The sequence below is a fragment of the Trachypithecus francoisi genome, unplaced genomic scaffold (assembly GCF_009764315.1).
Source record: "Trachypithecus francoisi isolate TF-2019V2 unplaced genomic scaffold, Tfra_2.0 Lachesis_group5, whole genome shotgun sequence".
Taxonomy (NCBI): Eukaryota; Metazoa; Chordata; class Mammalia; order Primates; family Cercopithecidae; genus Trachypithecus; species Trachypithecus francoisi.
The window spans coordinates 79,165,248-79,189,936 of NW_022681470.1; the positions used below are offsets into that span (position 1 = coordinate 79,165,248).

Consider the following 24,689-nt stretch of genomic DNA (forward strand, 5'->3'; position numbering starts at 1 on the left):
ATTCTGCTTTGTCACCCAGGCTGGAGTGAACTCTATGAGATCACGGTTCACTGCAGCCTCAACCTCCTGGACTCAGGTGATCCTCCCACCTCAACCTCCCAAGTAGCTGGGACTACTGGGTGTGTGTCACCATGCCCGGCTAATTTTTTGTAGACACTGAGTTTCGCCATGTTGCTGAGGCTGGTCTCGAACTCTTAGGCTCAAGTGATCTGCCTGCCTTGGCCTCTCAAAGTATTGGGATTATAGGCATAAACCATGGTGCCCAGACTTGCTTTCTATATTAGTAGTAATCTATGAAAACAAAACAAAGAAGAAAAAAAGGAGATTCATTATTTTTTCCAATCATGTGTTGTCTTTGCTTTAAACTTGTGGAGCATTGTTTTTTATCATGACTGATAAGAAACAGCTCTTCAGATACAATGACTAGATTAGTTAGGATGAAGGTGAGACTCAATGTGAGAAGAAAGAGAGAACAGGAAATGTTTGATATGATGAAGGCAATGAATGAAGAACATTGTCCTCTCTTCTGAGCCCCCAACTCCACAGCTTCCAGACAGTGTTTCATACTCTAGTTAAGAAAAACCAAGTGATTTATTTTTATTTATTTAGAGATAGGGTCTTACTGTGTCACCCAGCTGGAGTGCAGTGGCACTTTCATGGCTCATTGTAGCCTCGAACTCCTGGACTCAAGCAATCGTCTTGTATCAGCCTCTGGACTAGTGTAGCTGGTTCAACAAGTGTGAGCCTAAAGTGATATTTTTTCCATCGCAAAGCAATTACTTATCTACTGACTGTTGTCTTAAAGCTGATAATGTGTAGTTAATCAAAAGGTAGGTGTGCTTCTTATGTCTGAGTTCTTAGCAAAGCCTTTCAATCTCATGAAATTTGTGTGTGTGTGTTTCTTTAATAATTAACTCCCCTCTGCCTTCTCTGTTCTCTTTCTGGAACTCGCATTAGTTGAATTTTCTACTTTTTCTCTTCTGTTTTTCTTCTTCCACTTTCTGGTGTGCTTTTATTAGCATAATCTTTCAACTGCTCTCTTGAAAGTACGGTACAGAGTTTTTTATGTTCTTATCTTCTCTATATCATATTCTGTGTTTTTTATAGCACCTCTTTCTTCATTAATACACTATCTTTTCTCTCTGAGACCCATAATTTCTTCATAATTTCATGCGATTTTATTCCTGTCTTTCATTTTCTTAGTTTCTTTCTGTATTAGTTCAGGCTGCTATAGCAAAGTAACATACACTAAATGGCTTACAAACAACAGAAATTTATGTCTCATAGTTCTGGAGGTGAAAGTCCTAGATCAATCTGTCAGCATGGCCAGGTTCTGGTAAAAACCCTCTTCTGGGTTGCAGAATGCCATCTTCTTGTATCGTCACATAGCAGAAAAAGAAGAGAGAGCTCTCTAGAGTTTCTTTTATAAGGGCACTAATTCCAATTATAAAGGATCTAGCCTCATGATCTAATTTCTTCCCAAAGGCCCCACCTCCTAATACCACCATATTGGGGGTTAGGGTTTTGACATATGAATTTGGGGAGAGATAAACATTCAGTCCACTGCATTTCTCAATTTCTTATTTCATTTTTTTGTTTCTTTGTTTTGATATCACTTTTAATGTTACATCATTTCTCCACATGTCTGATGATTCTTGGTTCTCTCTTTATATTCAAGAATGAGTCACTAAAAATAAGATTAGAAGCAGACACAAAGTTAGAAAGAAAAATTCCCAAACAGAGAAAATATTTCTTATATATGATACAATAATGGTCCATGCTTATATATCTAAAAGTCATGAAGACATCAATAAGAAAGGACAACTGTCCCAATAAAAATAAATAAGTGCGGCCGGGCGCGGTGGCTCAAGCCTGTAATCCCAGCACTTTGGGAGGCCGAGATGGGCGGATCACGAGGTCAGGAGATCGAGACCATCCTGGCTAACACGGTGAAACCCCGTCTCTACAAAAAAATACAAAAAACTAGCCGGGCGAGGTGGCGGGCGCCTGTAGTCCCAGCTACTGGGGAGGCTGAGGCAGGAGAATGGCGTGAACCCGGGAGGCGGAGCTTGCAGTGAGCTGAGATCCGGCCACTGCACTCCAGCCTGGGCGACAGAGCGAGACTCCGTCTCAAAAAAAAAAAATAAATAAATAAATAAATAAATAAATAAATAAGTGCTATAGATAATCATTTTCAAAATATAAGTAGTTAGCAACATTTCAAAATGTTAAAATAGTGATAAAATATACATGTAAACAATAGGATGCCGTATTTAGCATCAAATTGTTAAGGATTTTTGTTTGTCTGTTTTTTCGGGGTGTTCTTTTAGTGATGATTCCAAATGTTGGCAAGGATGGGAAAAGGATACTCTCATACATTGCTGATAGAACTATGAATTGAGAAAGATGTTCAGGAGAACAATTCAGTTAAATTCAGTAAAGTTTTGAGAAATAGTGTACCCTTGGAGCCAGCAATTCTACTTCTAATAATCTTAAAGAAATAGTCATGTTTGCAAAGATCTATGTTTATTTCAGTGTTGTTTAGGATACTGAAAAAGGGACACAATACAAATGTTTAACATCGAGGGACTAACAGGATAAATTATGGTTATACCCACCTGAGAAATGCTATTCAGCTATATGGAATAATGTTATTGCAATATATTTTGTGACAAGTAAAGATGTTAATGATATATTATTAAGTCAAAAACTGTGACTTGATTGTATCAAAATAGAGATCTATTGAAAATATTTATGATATATACATATATAGAAAACATCTAGATGATATATGTAACCATTATTATTTATAAAAGGTGGAAATATAGTTGATTTTATTTTTTTCTTCATGATTTTATATAATTTTCAGATTACTTAAAATAAACCTGATACTCTGTGTATAATAAATCAAATTCTGAAAAAGGAGAGACAGAGAGTAAAAATGGATTTAGGATCTCTAAGAATGTTTATAGGGTGGGAGTTGGGAATTTTTGATTCAGCTGGCTTTACCATAGAGTGACAAGATGGGGACAGTCATTTTATGAGAGAACCACACATACTAGTATCTACAAGCATGCTGGGCCCGTGTATCTCTTTCTACAAGGAGTAATCTTCTGATCATTTTCTGGAGGAGTATAAGATTGGCAGCCAGTATTCTGGGAACCAGGGCTCACCATAATTAACTTGTCACTTAATTGTCCCATTTCCAGGCTGGCATTTTCCCCACTATCTTCTGCCATGACTATGTGCTCAAGTAGAGCCTTCCAGGTTAAATTTCCCTGAAAAAGAGCCTCCACTCTCCTGCCCAGGTGAAGAAGGGTTAATTGACTGGTGGTCAGAGATAGAAAGAGGATTGGAAATCTAACTCTTCTTTACACAGATTTTTAACTAATGTTCTATTTTAAGCCCCATACTTCCTCTAACTTCAGAGTACTTACTGCCTCCAAAATTCTAAACATTTACAGGGTTCTGAAATTCACGTTGACATTTTTCTTTTGCCTCCCTCCTCAATATTCTTTCTGGGCTCTGATAAATAATTACCAGTCATTCATCTATTTCCAGATTCCAAAATTTTGTTGACATTTCTTATTTGGTGGGATCATCTTTCTTGTTCTCTTCCTCCTTGTTGATTTTTACTCTTCTATTTTTTTCTACTCTCATTTTAATAAAATTTCAGAAGGAGCAGAGATAAATATTTGCTTTCAACGTGGTACATTTAACAGGAAGTCCCATGGATATTTATACATTTTGCTCCTATTCATAAATAACATTGGGCACAGATGTCTCACATAAGAAGCTTCAAGGGTTTGGCAAGGCAACTTAATGCTAACTTGGTGAAGAGGATACACATGATGTCACTTGTATTCACCTGACCTAGCTACGAGCTGGAACACGAAGATACTTCTTTCCTGATTAGTCTAGCCATGGGGAGGAATACGCAAAAAGCACATGGCAAAAACAATATGCCAATTTCTCTATAATAAAATGTTGTGCTTGGATAGGAAGGAAATTGCAGCTGTTCCATACAGATGGCAAATAGCTGACTGCTTTTTAGCAGGATTCAGTGAAATATCTAAAGTGAATAGGCACATCGAGAGAGAAATGTGTGAGTTAAGTTCCTACTTTCCATTTCTTTCAAAAAAAAAAAAAATCCCTGGATAGTTAATACTTGTTTAGATTTTGTTTAATGAAAATTTTCCAGGTATGGTGACTCATGCCTGTAATCCCAGTGCTTTGGGAGGCTGAGGTGGGAGGATTGCTTGAGGACAGGAGTTTAAGACCAACTTGGATAATATAGTGAGACCACTAACCCCCTACAAAACAATAAGTGAAAACTTTGCCCCAAACCACTGACCCCAGTAAAGAATTCCTAAAAGCCAATTTGCTGGGTATGTGTCCCAAGATGCTCTTGGACTTACCCAAGATAGATTAGATTTTTTAGAATTATCTCTGTAATTGCCTATGCCAAAGTCATCATTACCACATAAAAGTAGTGAGGTCAGATGCCTACATGTGAATAGGTGTGTGTTTGTCTGCATACATGTGCATATGCTGTTTACTACTATTTTATGTGCATCCACTTTGCCTCCACATCTACAAAATTAGAATTTTCTTAAGGGGAGAGATAATGATTATTCTTCAAAATTCTTATTTTTTTTATAACTAAACATATAGTAGGAATTCAACACATACGTGCTGATTTTCTGATGTACAATATTATTGAAAAGGGCTGTTGGGACCCTCAATAACACCAAGAGTGTATCTGGATCTATGTGACATACAAACGAGTTGACTGAGGAAAATGTTATAATAGTTAAGAATTATCAGTGAAATCAACAAGTCACAAAAGGACAAATTCTATATGATTCCATTTCTGTGAGGTACCCAGAGTGTCAAATTTCTGTGAAGTACCCAGAGTAGTCAAATTCATAGAGACAGAAAGCAGGATGGTGGGCAGGGGCTGAGAGGTGAAAGGGGAAATAGAGAATTAGAGTTTAAAGGGTACCGAGTTTCAGTTTGGGAAGAAAAGTTCTGAAAATGAATGACAGTGGTGGTCACACAACAGTGTGAAGTTACTTAATGCCACAGAACTGTACACTTAAAAATAGTTAAATTGTTGAGCTGTATGTTATGTGTAGTTTACCCACAATTAAAAAAAAATTGTCAATAGCTTAGGAGGCTTTTTAGTACCAGGAATGCCTGGAATCCTAGAAAGATCATGTTGTTTACCAGGGTAATTTCAATCTCATGAATCTCTAGGTCATTGGATCTGATCCACTGGGGTCTGGTGAAATGAAAACTCGTATCTGAATAAAACAAAAAGAGAGCTTACTTCTTGCACATTTCCCAGCCGCTGTTCTCTGTCCGTGTTACGCTATCATTTAACCTTTTTGAGGTAAAGTTAAAATGGGTATTCTTAAGCTTTCAGAAACTGTTCACTGCTTGAGATTTCTAGCAAGTTCCACCCAAGGAGTGAGCCCAGGTCACATTTGTACAAATGTGTTCTTGCTGGATTGGCAGCTGGGGATAGGGCATTGGGTTGAGAGTTTAAGGAAGCAGATTTCAGCTATGGAGCTCCTGATAATGAAGAGACTCTTGTTTCTATGGCATTTTGTTCTCCAAGTCTCCAGACTTTTTCTTCTTCTCTTGTGACTTTTTTATCCTATGGAACATCCCAGAGCAGTGTAATCTATTCAAGGACACAGCCCTGAGACCACTCAGATATTTGCTAAGTGGGTTGTGGCATGACTTACATGTTCACAATTTGGAAGAGCCAGTAGTAGGGGGTCTGCCTATGTCATGAGATTCTAGAAATGTCCCCAACTTGGATTTGGGAAATCATCCATGCCATAGTGAGACATGCTCAACTGTCATCTGGGAGACCACAGGAAACTCTGCTCACTGAACAGCACTTCATGAGTTGTGGACTTAGTGTGACCTACAGGAAAATCCCAATTGTGGGCAAGGTTAAAAGCAGGAATTTAAAGCAGGAAGAAAGCGTAAGCCTGGCTACAGGGAGGGGCTAGAGTCTCAAGCTATGAACAATATAAAGGTGTCAGAGGCCCACAGTTGGTTTTGACTGGGGGCAGACATAGCTGATGAGGTAGACATGATGTCTTACAGTTGCTGGTCCAGACCAAATAACATGGAGCAAAGCAAATTATAGAGATGGAAGTGAGCTAGTAAATACCATGTGGCCTCATAATATACAAGTGTCATAACATGGATGAAAAGGAGAAAGTTCATTTAATTAACCAGATGTCTTATCTACAGGAAACCAAACCTCTGCCTACATGAAAATGTTCAAGTCATTAATTAAATTTTTCATGTTTCCTCCAGTGATCCAGCGATACAGAGGAATAGCCTAAGAAATCATATGATAAGAAGAGAGAACAAGGAACTAGAATTTCCCTTTTCAGAATGATTGTTATCAGTTTTTTTGTTTGAGTCTTATCTCTGCCTTCTCATCTTCGGTACTTGATTAACTAAAGGTCACTTCCTGGTTTCACATTGCCAGAGCTCTCGCTGGACTTCTTCCTGGTTCGAACTCCTCAGTGCTTCTTGCCTTACTGAATTTTCTCCAACACGGTTTCCTTGCACTATTATTTTGTCCATTTATCTGCCCTCAGAATACCCTCCAAAGCCTTCTTAACTTTCTGAGAGCCTGGGCCTAAGGCCCATACAAGCAGGCTCTTCTTTCCCCAAGGGGTGGGATAAAAGAACATATATTTGCAAATAATAAAGAAACAGGGAGTCATTTCTGACATATTTGCTTGGGGAACAAAAATTAGCTATGTCACAGCTAATGGCTAAAGGACTCGAAGACTCCATACTTTATAACCCTTTATTTGAAGATAGTTTGGAGCTAGGAAAAGAAAAGAAAAAAAAAAAAAGACACACACACACACACACACACACACACACACACACACGAAGAATATCTAATTTTGTGAATGTCATTTTCAAATTCAAGTCTCAAATGTTCCCTGAGGCAAGTTGATTGCAAAGGCAGCACAGTGATGAAAACTTAATAAAATACCCAGAAAGATCATAGATCACACTGGTTCATCAGCTGTCATAGGTAAGGAAACAATAATGACATTAGTCTAATATTTAGGAAGTTCTTGGCCATGTTTCATTCTCTGCAATGACAGCTACCTTGGATTCAAACTTCATCACTGTCTGCCATGAGCTCATCTGCGGTCTCTGGTCATTTCTGCCGTACACTTTCTTCCTTCTGCCTCTGTTTAAAAAAATGTGTTTAGCCACAAAATCTATGCATGTCGATGTCTTCATGTCATGACTTTAGTCATTTTCCATTCCAGGCTCTCATCTTTTCCAGCCCATTTCCTCTGCCACCAGTTATACCAGAAATATGGGTTATATAAATGGCATCTATTAAGACATTCCCTGGCTTCCTCATTCCTGCGGGACAGGCTGAAGCTCTTTGAATGGAATACAAAGACTTTGCAATAGAAACTGACTCATTTCACAGTTTCATTTCTTGTCACTTGCCTTTGACCTTTTTTGTCCCCTTGCCCCAACCTTTACCATGATCTATGCTGCCACAATCCCAAACATATGTGACTCATTGACTTCTCCATGCTTTAGCACGTGCTTTTCTGGAATGCCCTCTCTCTTTTTTTCCTTGTGAACAAAGATGATTTGGCCTCCACTACTTTCAAGTGTCCTCATCTCAGAAGTCTTTCCTAAATTTATGCTGGGATAATTGCTCTGGTCTGCAGAGACACGGTATAATACTGAAACTGTTGTTAGCACATCTGGGATCTACTCCTAGTCCCGTCTTTACTCAAAGACACACTGAACTGAGAACTCCTCACTTTTGCACCCCCTTTTGTTTCACAGTGCTTGACACCATGTGCTCAATTAATGTTAAGTGGAGAAAAGAATAATGAAGAAAGGGACACAACCCAAAAGGAGTGAAAAGGCTGTGTGCTGTCTTCATCTGAGCAAAGCTTGTCTTGGCATCAGGTGCTGGATACACACCCCCTATGCCTTCTCTTGGAGCTCCCAGAACAACTTACTTTGAGAGATTAGTCCATCATTGGCTTCTTTCCTGCTTGATTTCCTACCTGAAGTTCATTTCCTCATCGTACTTTTTATGTGTATGTACATCCAGTGTGACCTCAATTTTTCTTTTTTATTTGGAGGTAATGACCTCCCTAAAGGAGGCTGGATAACCTTCCCATCCTATCCCATAAACACCTATTCTCAGAAGTCCAGAATCAGCAGGTGTTACTTCTCCAAATTCCACATCCTGAGAAAGTCACAAGAACAAATTTATCAGTCTTCTTCTGCTTTGCTGGTGGGAGCTTGTGTTAACACAATTTTCTAGAAAGGAACTTAGAAAGCTGTATCCAGAGTCTTCAAAACCTTCCATCCTTTGATTCAGCAATCTCACTTCAGTGATGGGAGAAAATATATATTCATAGGTGTTCATTACAGAATTATTTATATTAGAAAACAATTTAAGGTAATGGTTTAAGTAGTGGCACAAGTATTACTCAGTAAAAATTTTATCTTAGAAAAATACTTCATGACATTCCCGAAATGGTCAGGTTAACCTGTTAATGAAAAAACAAACACCATCACTATAATTTTTTCCATCCTCATAGCTGCTAATGCAAAAGAGTTGGAGGCTTTTTCTTTTTAACCCCAGGCATAGCCTCATCCTGAACAGGGTTAAGAGAAGACCCTGCTCAGTCAGCTGATTTAAGGCTAAAGTTCACAAGGTTACTCTAAGCTTCTCCAATGTCCCCTTTCTACCTTTCTGCCTCCACACTAGGACACCATGGCTCCCTGGGGTGTGCCCTGAGGTGTACGCCTCTCTGCTTCTTCTGCAAAGCACCCTGTTACCTGCTGCCACACTCCTGATATTCCTGAAAGATGAAACAGGGATTTGCTCCCAGCCTGAATCAAGTGTGCATTGCTGCTTCCAAGAGCCAAAAGAGATACTGCTGGGCCACTGCTTTCCCAAAGCCTTGAAACTGAACCTGCCAACTCTGGCCCTGCTTTGCCTCCAGACAAGGGAGCCTGTACTATCTACCTCTGGAACACAGGGTGCACCTGACACCCTAACACGCACCTCTGAATCTTACTACTGAAAGGTTCTCTAGGGAGAAATTTAAAAGCTGAGATGATGGAAGAAAGATGAAAAGTAGTCACATTTCTGCCATAGGAATCTCTACCCTCTGTCCCAGGTACTGTTTTTCTGGTAGCTTTTTCCACATCTTTGAGCCTTCTGGATTCCTTCCCAGTAGGGGTGAAGGGAGGGTTGAATGTGGGTCCACATGATTCTGATGGTGTTTTCTTTTCATTCCTGCACACTCTCCTCAAGGAAAAACATCTGAAGTTAACGACAATTGGTCACCTTAACAGAGAATAAGGTGGACACAATTAAACACAGATGCCCTGACCCACCCTGTTCTCTGAAAGAAAAAGCAGGGATTTTGTTTTGAATATTTGAAAGAGGTCAATGTCGCAGTATAATCTATCACGTCTCTACTTTCTGTTTCCCAAAGCAGGTAGAGTTGGAAAATCAGAGGGTTTTATGACCCAGGGTCAGAGAATAATGACTCTGTTGTTTTTTCATTATCACTTGTCCCATATTTTGCAAATCATTTCCGGTGCTTTGTATGTCACACTTTTCCAATATTCTCCCCTCTTGTGGTGGTATTTCTTAGGAAAGTCTCCCCCTAGAGAAAAATTGCTGTGTGCACCCCTCCATGTGCTTCCTCATCTGTTGTAGTTGTCCTTCTGCACCATTTTCTCCAGCTTGACAGACATAGTGTCACAAGTTTCTTTTATCTGTAATAGACCTGCTATGACACTGATGGCCTGAGCCACCAGATAGGCAGTGTATTTGTGTCTTCAGGCTTTTGAAAGTTAAACCAATGACGATTGCCTACTTGTCAGTGGCTCCTGAGGTCCCAGCACACCTCCCTGGCTTCTGTGCCCTGAAGGTGAATAATGGTTGTAATAAAATTATGGAGTCAAACACTCTCTTCATTGTGAGGTCCCCAGGGAGCTGGAGCTGTCCAGCCAACATGCATCTTACGAGGTGGTCCCTTTCATCAATATCAAGGGAGAGGCAGTGACAAAGGATAGAGAAAACCTACTCAAAGAGCAGTCTGGGAACATTTAGGGGGTAAAAAATGTCCAGGGGAAAGGTGTATGAGGTGGTTAAATCCTGACAAGGTCTCTGTGTAGATGCCAGGAAAGGTGTTCATGAGATGATGGGGGTGGAGGTGGGGATGGGAGCAGGAGCAGGAACAGGAGCACTAGATGTATGTCTTGGCTTTCCAGAATAGACCTCAAGTTACTGTCATTAGAATGTAGCAATATTTTTAGGCTGAAGATAGTCTCCAGACAGAGCTATTATAATTCACTGTATTATTTCTTATTCAACAGTAGAGTTACAAGAGGTAATAAAGCTGGAATGAAGTCACCTTTCAAAAACAAGGACACTTTTTCCCACCTGCCCCCATAAGGTAAGTAGTGGTGTCAGCTTCTTCAGTTTGTGATTTGCAAAGTACGTTTTTGGGAATTACAACTTGAGTTCTAATATTCCCTTCTTCACTCTTTCTAGGTCCCAGACAAAAGAGACTTTACCAGCAGATTCTGGAAACACAGGTAGCACAGTGTTGGCAGAGCCTCTCATCTGTTTGAAGAAGTAACATGATTCCCTTTGTATTTCCCTGCTGAGGTAATCATTTTTGAGCCCAGGATTCTTTAGAAATTCTCCCACTTCAATGATTTCAATTTCTAAACATTTATCAAGCTAGTTCCATGGGTCATTATTATGTAATTCACATGAAAAACATAAAAATTCATAACGTGGTTCTCAGACTCAAGTAGTTTTGGAAAACCTGCCACATGCAAAACAATAAACAACCTGATGCCAATTTTCCTCACAGTTGTACCCATGGAGAAGTTCAAGAGAGTTTTTTTTTTTTTTTTTTTTTTTTGTTGAGACGGAGTCTCGCTCTGCCACCCAGGCTGGAGTGCAGTGGCCGGATCTCAGCTCACTGCAAGCTCCGCCTCCCGGGTTTACGCCATTCTCCTGCCTCAGCCTCCCGAGTAGCTGGGACTACAGGCGCCCGCTACCTCGCCCGGCTAGTTTTTTTGTATTTTTTTTTCAGTAGAGACGAGGTTTCACCGTGTTAGCCAGGATGGTCTCGATCTCCTGACCTCGTGATCCGCCCGTCTCGGCCTCCCAAAGTGCTGGGATTACAGGCTTGAGCCACCGCGCCCGGCCGAGAGTTTTAAAATACCTTGCAGCTAGAAGTTTCCCACGGAGATATTGATAGTATGGTGATCATGGTTGCTGCTAAATAAATAATAACTTACCATTGTATATCACTTATTTGGTTTTACAAAATATTCTTCCATGTTTTATAAACCTCAGCCGTATAAGCCTCCTTCTAAATGTAGTACCTTTTTTGTGCTTTGATTCATTGTGCTTTGCTTTATTGTGCTTTGTAAATATTGCTTTTTTTCTTTTTAACAGATTGAAGGCTAGTAGCAACCCAGAATTAAGCACATCTATTTGTGTCATTTTTCCAACAGTATATGCTCACTTTGTGTCTCTGTGTCACGTATTGGTAATTCTCACAATATTTCAAGCTTTTTCATTATTATATCTGTTGTTATAGTGATCTGTAATCAGTGATCTTCGATGTTACTATTAACTGTTTCAGGACACCATGAAGTGAGTCCATATAAGATGGCAAACTTAATCCATTCATGTTCTGTGTATACTTGCTTATCCACTGACTGGCCATTCCTTCTCCTCTGGCCTCTCTATTCTCACAGACAACAATATTGAAATTAGGGTAACTAATAACCCTACAATGGTCTCTAGGTGAAAGGAAGAGTGAAAGGAAGCAAAGGGAAAGAGGTGAAAGGAAGAGTGGCATGTTCCTCATTTTAAATGAAAAGCTACAAATGATTAAGCTTAGTGAGAAAGGCACGTCAAAAGTGAGACAGTCCTAAAGGTAGGCCCTTGCCAGTTAGCCAAAGTTGTGAATGCAAAGAAAAGTTCTTGAAGGAAATGAAAAGTGTTACTTCAGTGAACACACAAAGAAAATAAGAAAGCAAAACAGCTTTATAGCTGATATGGAGAAAGTTTGAGCAATCTGAATAGAGCAAAACAATTACTACATTTCCTTAAGCCAAACCCTATTCCAGAGCAAAGTCCTAACTCCCTTCAGTTCGATGAGCCCTAACTCTCTTTAATTCTATGAGAGAGGTGAGGAAAGTGGGAGAAGAGAAGTTGGAAGCTGGCAGAGTTTGGTTCCTGAGGTTTAAGGAAAGAAGCCATCTCCGTAACATAGAAGTGCAGTGCAAGGTGTCATGCCATCACACTCCAGCCTGGGAGACAGAGCGAGATTCCATCTGAAAAAAAAAAAAAAAAGAAACGAAAACAGTGCAAGGCAAAGAAGCAATTGCTAGTGAAGAAGCTGCAGCAAGTTATTCAGATCCAGCTAAGATCACTGATGAAGGTGGCTACACCAAACAATAGATTTTCAGTGTAGACAAAACAGTCTTATTTGGGAAGGAGATGACATCAAGGATTTTCATAGCTAGAGAGGAGAAGTCAATGCCTGGCTTCAAAGGACAGGCTGGCTCTCTTATTAGAGGCTAAGGCAATTGATGATTTGAATTTGAAACCAATGCTCACTTACCACTCCAAAAATTGTAGGGCACTAAGAATTATGGTAAGTCTACTCTGCCTGTGCTCTATAAGTGGAACAACAAAGCCTAGATGACAGCATATCTATTTACAGCATGGCTTACTGAATATTTAAGCCTATTGTTGAGACCTACTACTCAGAACAAAAAAAGATTTCTTTCAAAATATTACTGTTCACTAACAAAGCACCTAGTCATGCAAGAGCTCTGATGGAAATATACAAGGAGATTAATGTTTTCATGCCTGCTAAGACAACATCCACCTGCAGCCAATGGATCAGGGGTAATTTTGACTTTCAAGTTTTATTATTTAAGAAATACAGTTTTGTAAGGCTATTGCTGCCATAGATAGTGATATCTCTGATGGTTCTTCTGGAAAGAATTTACCGTTCTACATGCCATTAAGAACATTCATGATTCAGGGAAAGACATAAAAATAACAGGATTATTAACAGGAGTTTGGAAAAATTTTATTCCAATCCTCATGGACGACTTTAAGGAATTCAAGATTTTCATGGAAAAAGTGACTATAGGTATGGTAGAAATAGCAAGAGAACTAGAGTTAGAAGAACTAGAGCCTGAAGATGATATTGAATTGCTACAATCTCTTAATCAGACTTGAACAGATGAGGACTTGCTTCCTATGGATGAACAAAAGAAAGTGGTCGCCTGAGATGGAAACTACCTCTAGAGAAGACATTGTGAACATTGTTAAAATGACAATAAAGGATTTAGAATATTAAATTAACTTGGTTATTAAAGCAGTAGCAGCAGGGAGTGAGAGGATTGACTTCAATTTTGAATGAAGTTCCACTGTAAGTAAAATGCTGTCAAACAGCATTACCTACTACAGAAATTTTTTCCTTAAAGAAAGAGTCAATCAATGTACCAAATTTCATTGTAGCTTTATTTTAATAATTTACCACACCACCTCAACTTTTAGTAACTACTATTTTGATCTGTCAGCAGCCATCAACACTGAGGCAATACTCTCCACCAACAAAAAGGTTATGACCGGCTGAAGGCTGAGCTAATTGTTAGTATTGTTTAGCAATAAGTATTTTTAGTTAAAGCATGTGCATTGCTTTCAGACATAATGCTTTTGCACACTTAACAGACTACAGTATAGTGTAAACATAACTTTTATATGCACTGGGAAACCAAATCTCTGTGATTCAGTTTATTGCTGTGTCCTGGAGCTGAGCCTGCAATATCTTCCAGGCACGCCTGTGCTCTGTTCTCTGTCTGAGGTCTTCTTGTTATTCATTTCACGTGTTAATGTATTCACTCATTCACTCATGACCTACAAGAATGTGTTTCTTTAGAAACTGCATTTTCTACTAGTGACTCTTCACCACTGATCTTGAAGATGGGCTAACCATCCAGTATAAAGCACAGGGATTTAATTTACATAATGACAAATGCCCATCGGCTTAGCAGAAAATGCAAAAATGTCTTTTGCTACAAAGAGAGAGTCCATGGCTTGAAAGGATTAAGGACTACCATAATGGAAGGCACAAAAAGCCTGATTCTGTTCTTACTAAGAAACAGCCATATTAACTCACATGACCAACATACATTTTAACATATCAAAAATAAAACATAGTAACCATATATAATCATCACTATTTTAAATTGCTCTGAACATTGTGGCCAATGTAATGAGGCTTGAAATCAAAATAAGAGGAATAACTGTGTATATAAAAAGAAAGGATATATTATTTGTAGAGGACCAAAATTCTACTTAGAAACCCCAAGAAATGACTTCTAGTGAAGATTGTGCTGTAATTGAAAAATAGCCAAAGGATGGAAGAGATATTGGCAATACATATAACTGAGAAAAGACTCATATTCAGAATTTACAAAGAACTCCCACAAATCCATAAGAAAAGACAAATCACCCCCAAAAATCGCAAAATTTGTGTTTCAATTAAAAAGAAGAAAATGGTCAATAATCCTCTGAAAAGATGCTCAACTTCACTGGTTTTCACAAAGAAAGGGGTCTGCAAACTATGGCCTGCAGGTCAAATCTAACCTACAAGTTGTTGTGGCAGAGCCAGAGAGCTAAGAATGTGTTTTTACATTCTTGAATGGTTGGTTGAAAAACACACAACAACAAACCCAAAGAAACCCAAAGAGCAAACCTGACCCTTAACCAAAAAAGCCTGTTGTAAATGCATATTGAAACAAATTAAGATATCACTCCACACCCTTCAGATTGGCAAATAAAAGTCTTACTGTACCTCTTGCAGGATTGGATGTGGAAGGAGAGCTTGCTCAGATAGCTATCTGGAGGATGCTTGCATTGGTACAAAGACTACAGAGAGCATGTTGGCAATATTTAGTAATGTGGAAGGTGAGCATACCCACATATGTCTTAAAGAAACTCTTGCACGTTTGCATAAGGCCACACATGTGGGAATGGAAGCACTGTCAATAGCAAAGGCCTATCAGAAGAAAAATGGATAAATACATTGTTGCATATTCACACAATCAAATTCAATACAACCGTAAAAATCACTAACATAGAACTACTATATCAACATTAATAAATATTACAGTATTTTATTGAGAAAAACTGTAAATGATATATACACTATAATATAATTTCATAATATTTTAAAACATAATAATCAGATAGTTTTTACTAACACATAACTACTAAGTAGAAACCCATAAAAAGGAGGGTTATGAGCCCAGAAAGTAACTTTGCATTCATAGACATCTCTGAGAAAAAAAGAGAAGGGACTACTGTTAGGGAGGGGTATGCAGAGTTTTCAAATATGTCAATAATGTTTCATTTATGGTTTTATTAAAGAAACAGTAGAGGCAAATATGGAAAAAAGTTAAGACTTGCTAAAGTTTGCCAGTGAGCATAATGGTGTTAATTCCATCATTTTTTTCTATGTTTGCAAAGAAAATCATTGGAGAAAAATATAATTAAGAAAGAACTTCAGTGGAGTCACTGAATACAAAGTAAATACATCAATATTATTAGGGTTCTTTTTTTCGGTATGCCATTGAAAATCAACTAAATGGTAACAAGGAGAAAAGATGCTATTTTCAATAAGGATAAAAATATAAGGCAATGAGGGATACATATTTCCTGAAATGGATAAGATACATATAAAGAAAGTTGTGAAACTTTGCTGAGAAATATAAAAGAAGTTCTAAATAAATGGTAGATTTATCATATACCCCAATATGAAATGTGAATTTTTAAACATATTTTAATGCAATTCTATTGAAATTTTTGAGGAAAAACAAGTAAATCAGTCTGAGAATATCTGAGAAAACATGAATAGATAAGCATAGCCAAGAGTACTTTAGAAAGTGATGTAATGAGGGTGTTTGCTTTAGTTGTAAAAACATACAGTAAAGCTATAATAATTAAAACTGTAATGCAATTGCAGAAGCTGATAAATAATTCAGTGAAAAGGGGTAACACTGTACTAGAAGTATGTGTGTGTGTATAAATATATACATATATATGTACATATGTGTGTATATATACACATATACAAACACGTATCTATGTACAAATATTCACACATTTATATATATATCTATCTGTATATAAAGTATATACATATATACATGTAATATATATTAATCATAAGTGGGGAAGCATGGTTTGTTTTATTTAGCCTCTTTGGGAAAGCAAAGTTTTTACTTTTTATGCCAAATATTTTATTAGAAAAATTAAAATGCTAATTTTAACATGTAAACCAATTTAGAAATCTTTATTTAAAAATAGAGTTTTATTATCTAGTCTATGGCTGAGGAAATACATTCTAGATTTAAAAGCTATGGGAAAAATATATAGAACAAAACTTATGTATATATATAAAAAACCATTAACAAAGTGAAAAGTTAATTGACATAATGGGAGACGATATATGATGGGTTGATATCATTCATGTATAAAGAGTATATGCAAGTGAACAATAAATATTCTAAGATACTATTGAAAAATGGACAAAGAACATGAACAGACATTTCACATAAAAAGGAAGTACTAATGGCTAGTGAAACTTGCCATGTTTAATCTAACTAGCAAAAGATTAAAGGGAAATTAAAAACATACCACATAACATCTCTAAAGGTGATATGTGAGAAAGAGTTCAGCAAAGAGGATGTTCTCACACACTGTTGATAATCTTGTAGGCAGGTACAACCTTTCTGAAAAACAATTTGTTTTTCCATAGGTATCAAGAGCTTTAAAAATATTTCTATCTTTTCATCCAATGATTTTATTCTAAGAAGTAGATTCTAATCATAAATAAAATGCTTTTCTAGAAACATATTTATCTAGGCACATAGAAATAATATTAGATATACCCTAATATCTGGTAATAGTAGAAGTATTAAATTGAGAATATTCACTCACTGGACTATTACATGACCATGAAAATGATGTTCTCAGTGAATTGCTAATGATTTCAGGAAATTTTCATTATAAAAGTAAATTAACAAGACTGGGCATGGTGGCTCATGCCTGTAATCCCAGCACTTTGGGAGGCCAAGGTGGGTGGATCGCCTGAGGTCAAGAGTTTGAGACCAACCTTGTCAACATGGTGAAACCCCGTCTCTACTAAAAATACAAAAATTAGCTGGGCATGGTGGTAGGCACCTGTAATCCCAGCTACTTGGGAGGCTGAGGCAGGAGAATTGCTTGAATCCAGGAGGCAAAGGTTGCAGTGAGCCGAGATCGTGCCATTGTACTCCAGCCTGGGCAACAAGAGCGAAAATCTGCCTCAAAAAAAAAAAAAAAAGTAAATTAACAAATGTGACTTAAAATTTTTTTCCATTTTTATTGTAGATTAAAGGATATCCATGCAGATTTGTTAGATGGGTAAATAGCATCATGGTGAGGCTTGGGGTCTCAATGATCCCATTACCAAGGTAGTAAGCATAATACCCACAGGTGGTTCTTCAGCCCCTTCCTCCCTTCCTCCCTTCCTCCCTCCCCCAACTAATGGTCCCATTCCCAGTGTCTGTTGTTCCCATCGTTATGTTCATGTGCACTCAATGTTTAGCTTTCACTTATAAGTGAGAACATGCAGTATTCGGTTTTCTGTTCTTGTGTTAAGTCTCTTAGAGTAATGGCCTCCAGCTCCATCTCTGTTGCTACAGATTTCCATTATAAAAGTAAATTTCACAAAATGTGACTTTTATATATAATATGGTAATAACTATATATACCTACATACATACATAGGCACATGTGATGGGAAAAATGTTTCAAAAATTAGTAGTAGTTTGCTTCAGGTTGTGAGATTATGGATGATTGTTTTATTTCTTTATATTTTTCTGTATTTTCTAATTTTCAAAGCACTTACATTAAATTCATAATCATATATTAAGTCAACAACTTTCATTAATGTATTCATTCAACAATTAATGATCTATTAATATTTAATTGACAAACACTTATAAAGTTCTTACCATATGCTAAGCAAAGAAACACACTTTGTGAAAATAAAAGTCTATTGAGCTGATGTGTTGGCTCTCAATAAAAGTTGTTTGAAATTCTCACACTCAAAGAGAAACGGAATGAAATCAAGTGTATTTAATATTGCACCAACTGAACCATCAGTGGAATTGAAACATAAATGTATTTGTTTTCAGGAATGAGAAGATTTGTCTTTCTGGGTGTGGAAGTGATTTGAAAAGTCAGAAAGTCTGTACAAATAGCTGATCCTTGTTCTTACAGATTAGATCTAAGACTTCATCAATTTTCATATTCAATGAGGTGTCTCAAAATTTAGTTCACATTTTCCATCTCCAGAGACTTATTTGTCTCTTATTTAGTGAAGGTACCTGGTAATGAGCTTGTAGTTAAGAACTGATTTGAAATGGAATTTTTATAGAACCAATTTTTTGGTTGCTTAAAGTTAATTGCTTTGTACCTAATTTAGGTTCCACAGGGAGTAATTTTGATCTCCCCCAGCAAACTTTATCTTAAATGAGGCTGATCTATAATCCTATTACACATGTCTGGGTGTCCATCAGTAAATACCATGGGTTGCATTAAGTTTCTAAAGGATACTGTATGGTTTTAACACCCTCCAAGGACTTTACTTTTAGCAAAGAAGTGAGTTGTTTTCCTGGAGCCAGGTCACTCCACTGTACCAAATAAAAGTTATGGGAAAATGGTGGGGTTTGTATACCTTTTCTTGCCCAAGCAATAGATTACAGTTGCCTAGCAGCCTGCAAGAAATACGATGCTTTGGGAATAAATGAAACAGAGGAAGACATGAAACACTGCAATGAGAATGGAAGGGCATCAGGACTGCAATAATCAGAAAGCATCCAGATATTGCCATGTGCCGGTGTACAGCAGGGGTTCTCAAATTGTGGTCCCTGGACTAGCAGCATTAACCTGACCTGTGAACTTTTTAGAAATGCAAATTCTTGGGCCCACCCAACATCTACCGAATTAGAAACTCTGTGAGTGGAGCCCAGCAATCTGTGTGGTAAAAAGGCCTCCAGTTGATTCAGATACACACTGAAGTCAGAGAAAGCTAAGCCAAAACAATCAAATTTTGCTGAAATAGAATTGGGAGGTGAGTATGGTATCAGGTTTTATCTGAAATTTGGAGGCAGAGAGAGACAGAAAACATTGGAAAGTGGGCTGCTAACAGAAATTCAAGCAAAAGGGCTTTAATAACCAGTTTTCATTTGGAAAAGCAGTGCAATTCCAAGTCAAGCCAAGTCAAGAACCAGAAGGTACAGGTAGGAAGACAGACAAAATTATGGGACTAGACATAGTTTTCCCTTTCCTGCCAGGTTTTTCCTGACATCTTTTGCCTGAAGACACGTTAAAGGTACTCAAGGTCTCTGACACAGGAAGAAACTCATTGAAGATGGAGCCTAAAGGAAACAACCCTTTCATTCATCTAATTTCACTTGTAAGACAATGCATTGAAAGCTAATCAAACTGAGCTCATAGGGTATAAATAGGTAAGCTCTGGGTAGCACATAAGGGGAACAAAAAAACCTTTCAGAAAAACTTGATGACTCTTTGACACCATTCCAATTTTGGTGGACAATGGAGGTTTCATTAGTGTGAATAGAATAGATCGTTAACAAAGCATTTGATGCCTCTCTCAATAGATCTTATTATAGCAGTAGAGAGCTATTTGACAAAGAAAACTATGCCAAGGATACCAAATTATTTTACGGAATCTAGAGTACATGAAGAAGATAAAATATAACTGTGAGGGCTTGTGACAAATAAGTTTTCAGACAACTTGGCTTTGGCCATGGATTCCAGTGATCAGAGCAGCCTCCAAAAATAACTTAAATATTAATTGTTTATTGATTAAATATTTAACAGAATTGGATCACCATTTGGTCTCTGGCCCAGTGTATCAGTGGTAGGAGTTAATCAAGAGGATAAGTTGCCTTAGAAGAGTGGCTTTCACATTTAGCATGCATTGGAATCCCCCGGAGGGCTTGTTAACACAGATTATTGACCTCTACCCCCAGAGTTTCTGATTCAGGAGGTCTTGGGTAGGCTTGAGAATTTGCATATCTAGCAAACTTTCAGGTGATGCTGATGTTGCTGGTCCAGGGACCACTCTTTGAGAACCACGGAAGGAGAAAAACCACTAAGAGTAGAGATGCATTTTGAAGATTACACCATAGGAAGGAGGCAGAAAGTAGAAAAAAGCACTCCACTGCACAAAGCTGAAACTGGCATCCAGGAATGAGAGACACCAGGCAAGCTTTGGATGATTACAGGAAATAACTCCTGAAAGGTAAAAAATGAAGTCAGATCTCCTTACACCTATGGTAGCTTTTTAAACGTTCCCATTTCATGAAGAATCAAGACAAGAATCATAAAGGAAATTGTCTTTGAGACTGTCTGCCCTACCTGATTGCTCTTTAGCTGGAATTCAGCCAACCTGGCTGCTTATTTCCAAGGTTAGCCATAAACTGTTCAGGTGCATGAGAAATTGCCCACTACTGAAGCTGACTCTTGAGAATAGTCTCTGGTGTGTGGCTGCAAGGGAAGGGTTTTCTTTTCCCAAGATGTTTGTCTTTTCCGAAGTTCTCCACCACTTACCCACAGATGTTACTTGTGACACATACAGTTAGCCTCTGAACTGACACAGAGCATTGATGTCACCTTCTCCTCAAAACCTTTGGCACATCTTAGTTATCTCTGTGGTCTCGGGATAGAGCGTTAGGTGCCGCCTGAATGCTGGAGAAAGCTTCCACTCTGAAAAGGATTTGAGAGCAGAGAAAAGCACTCACTTGTCAGGCTTTTGTGGAAGTTGATTTTCTGTGCCTGATTATCATGACATCACTCTGCTCTGAGTCAGTCATCAGGAGTCCCCTGACTGCCCAGTGCCCAGTGATGGGCAGCTTTGACTTGCACTGGGTAGAGGATGGAAGGGAGGTGGCCCACAGAGTAGACTGTTTACCCAGTCTCCATCGGGGGAATTTTCTTGGCCACACTCTGCTAAAACTGACTCATGAGGAAGACAGCAAGCCAACAGTTCATGGGAGGTAGAGCTGTTCCTATTGTTCACGTGTCATTTGACTCAGCTGAATCATCTCCTCCACAACCCTGAAAGGAAGGTGCTTCCACCAACACCTTCTTCATTTGCGGGAAGAGATAGAGTGGGAATTTTCAGCACCTACCTCATTCCTATACCTTTCCCACTCCAAAGAGGGAAGAATGACTTTGTTTATCAGACACATTGATGAGAGCTTGATAATCACTGGCTATTCCTCTACTGGGCAGGGTAAAAACTCAAGGTCCCTCACTTCTCCTACATGCTCCCCATTTCCTGATTCATCTTGAACTAGCCTTTATTTCAGAGCAATGGATCAGTCTCTGTGGGTCAACCCCTTGGTGGGACCACCTCAGAGCAGGAAAGACTGATATCCAGCTTCTCAGCTTGGGACTGGGTAGATAAGTCCACCTTGTAGGGAAGACTTGGCCCTCTATAATTCTGAGTGGGAGGTCAGAAACCCAGCGATATTCTCTAGTCTTCTAATTGTTACAGAAAGTCAAACAGAACTGATGTTGCAATCCTCATTTAACAATATGTGTATTTTTTATCAACCGGAATCCTCAATGAGAAGCAAGGTGGGCATTAAGATCTGGGACTAGCCCTTCTCCCAGTCACTCCCTCCCCCTCAATTCCCAAGAAGTTCTGAGGCTGATGCTTTCCCATACATACTTCTCTTGTGCCAGGATTTATCAGGAGGTGTGGAGGTTTATTGGGAGCAGGATAGTGTAGGCAGGAAAGGGACTGAGACTTAGGACTAGACATGCCCTTCAGAGCGGGACAGGCCAACCTAATAGGAAAGGTTGGAGAAGGCACAGGTGCAAGGAGTTCAGCCTTCCACATAGTGGTTCAGCTAAGTAGTTGGCACCAGGTGCTCCAACTGGAATTGCAATTTATGCCAAAACATGAGCAGGGCCCACTGAAAATTGGGGACAGGTAATTTTTGGAAGTCAGGGCAGGCTGCCAGCTTCTGGCAGATTTGTCCCTAGAAATCCAGACCCCAGCACTAAACTAAGATACAGAGCTAAAGCCTCGCCTGATCTTAACCTCAGATAAGGAGAGAGGTACTGATATGGACAAGAGACAGGGAAATACTGGGTAGAAGAAGGCAGTTCCCTGGCAAAGGCCCCACCCTCAAGCCTAGAAACCCATGGCCCTAAATAGAAACAGACATTCCTGTTTTTGCACCCAAATGTTGCCTTTTGGCCCACCATGCCCCACTATCTCATACCCATATAAACCCCAAATCCCATGCTCCACAAGTAGATGAGCAGAGGCAGAAAAGTGGGCCTGGCAGAGAAGGAGAGAAAAGAAGGAATGTCTGAATGTCAAGAGGAGTTCATCTGGGGATGATTGGAGAGGAGACTGGCTGCAGGACAGCCAAACTCCAGGGGAAGATCATTCTTCCTACTTCATCCCCTTTTCAGCTCCCCATCCCTCCAGCTGAGAGCCACCTCCATCTGACAATAAAGTCCCCTGCATTTACCATCCTTTGTTTCGTCCATGTGACCTAATTCTTCCTGGATGCTGGACAAGGTTTCGGGTACCAAGAGGGCACTGAACTGGTTAACACTTAAGCCATCTGCAGACAGCAGAGCTAAAAGAGCACTGTAACACTCCCACTTGGGCTTTGGGAGTTGCAGGTACCCACCCCTAGATGCTACCATGGGGCCAGAGCCCAAAAGTGCTGGCCCCAGCTCTTGGACCTGCCCATCTGCATGCTCCCTGCGCATTAGGGGTTTGAGCAAGGCAGCTGAACAGATGAGCCACACCCCTGTTGCATGTTCTGTGAGGGGGGTCAGGAAACTCTCCCATTTCAGGACAGTCAAGAGCAAGAGGAGAGGGTTGAACCAAGGAAGAGATGAGAACCAAGGTCAAAAAGTGTAACACACAGCTGGGCACGGTGGTTCACGCTTGTAATCCCAGCACTTTGGGAGGGCGGATCACAAGGTCAGGAGTTCGAGACCAGCCTGACCAACATGGTGAAACCCTGTCTCTACTAAAACTACAAAAATTAGCCAGGTATGGTGGCGTGCGCCTGTAATCCCAGCTACTCTGGAGGCTGAGGCAGGAGAATCGCTTGAACCCAGTGTCAGGCCTCTGAGCCCAAGCTAAGCCATCATATCCCCTGTGACCTGGAGGCATACATCCAGATGGCCTGAAGTAACTGAAGAATCACAAAAGAAGTGATATTTAAATGGCCTGTTCCTGCCTTAACTGATGACATTCTACCACAAAAGAAGTGAAAATGACTGGTCCTTGCCTTAACTGATGACATTACCTTGTGAAAGTCCTTCTCCTGGCTCATCCTAGCTCAAAACACTCCCCCACTGAGCACCTTGTGACCCCCACTCCTGCCCACCAGAGAACAACCCCCCCTTTGACTGTAATTTTCCTTTACCTACTCAAATCCTATAAAACAGCCCCACCCTTATCTCCCTTCGCTGACTCTCTTTTCAGACTCAGCCCGCCTGCACTCAGGTGATTAAAAAGCTTTATTGCTCACACAAAGCCTGTTTGGTGGTCTCTTCACATGAACTCGGGAGGCGGAGGTTGCAGTGAGCCGAGATGGCGCCACTGCACTCCAGCCTGGGCGACAGAGCGAAACTGCATTTCAAAAAAGAAAGAAAGGAAGGGAAGGAGGGAAGGAGGAAGGAAGGAAGGAAGGAAGAAAGGAAGGAAGGGAGGGAGGGAGGAAGGGAAAGGAAAGAAAGAGCAACATTCTTCACTGTCTCCCAGGAAGAAGTTTGGGTATAGGAGTTTTGTAATTACAGTGGGAATGTTATTAGACTAGAGAGCTGCAACCCAGGGGTGAGGGCGGAAGCCCATTGAGGACCCCTAGGCCTAATCAAGAGTGAGGATGACTCAGGTGACACACAGGGAGCCCAGTGGCCAGCTGGTTCAACCTAATCTGGAGAATGACTCAACACCAGGATGCCACTGCTGTTGGGGGAGGAGGAGAAAGTGCTAAACCTGTTTTAATATTTCCTGTCTCAAGCCCACATTGTTCTGGGGATTGAGATCTGAAGTTGAGTGGTTGGGGGTTAGGGAATCTGGCTATAGACACTGCAGATCTGCAGAGGGAGGGTATGAGACAGGCTGAAACTGCTGCAATATGTACTCACCCTGAGGGCCTGAGGACCCAGATGATCATCTTAATTTAGATTGCTGCTTGGCCCAAGCAGACATGAGAGTGCCTGCAGACAGCGGCTCTGGCACTGGCACCCATGGTAGCAGCTGGCCTCACTGTGATGGGAAAGCTTCCAGCTCCCTCCAAGATGCAGTTAGGGTTTCTGGTCTCATTCTTGGAAGAGTTCTGTTGAATGAATTAAACTGGAATCATCTTCCTTTCCCGGGAAACTGTTGTGTCTTTTGTCTGCTCTGCCTCTGGGTGAAATCTATAGTCCTTACTTGCTGCTATTTTCTACCATCCTAATAATAGCTCAT

At 39.7% G+C, this 24,689-nt stretch overlaps 1 long non-coding RNA gene across 1 annotated transcript; it reads right to left on the reverse strand.

The window, feature by feature from the left end:
- Nucleotides 1-6,192: 6,192 nt before the first annotated feature.
- LOC117075794 lies at nucleotides 6,193-24,636 on the reverse strand. The gene is made up of 3 exons (XR_004434122.1): nucleotides 24,368-24,636; nucleotides 20,789-20,944; nucleotides 6,193-9,391 (listed from the first exon to the last, which is right to left on the reverse strand). It is a non-coding gene; the product is annotated as an uncharacterized LOC117075794 (long non-coding RNA).
- Nucleotides 24,637-24,689: the final 53 nt, after the last annotated feature.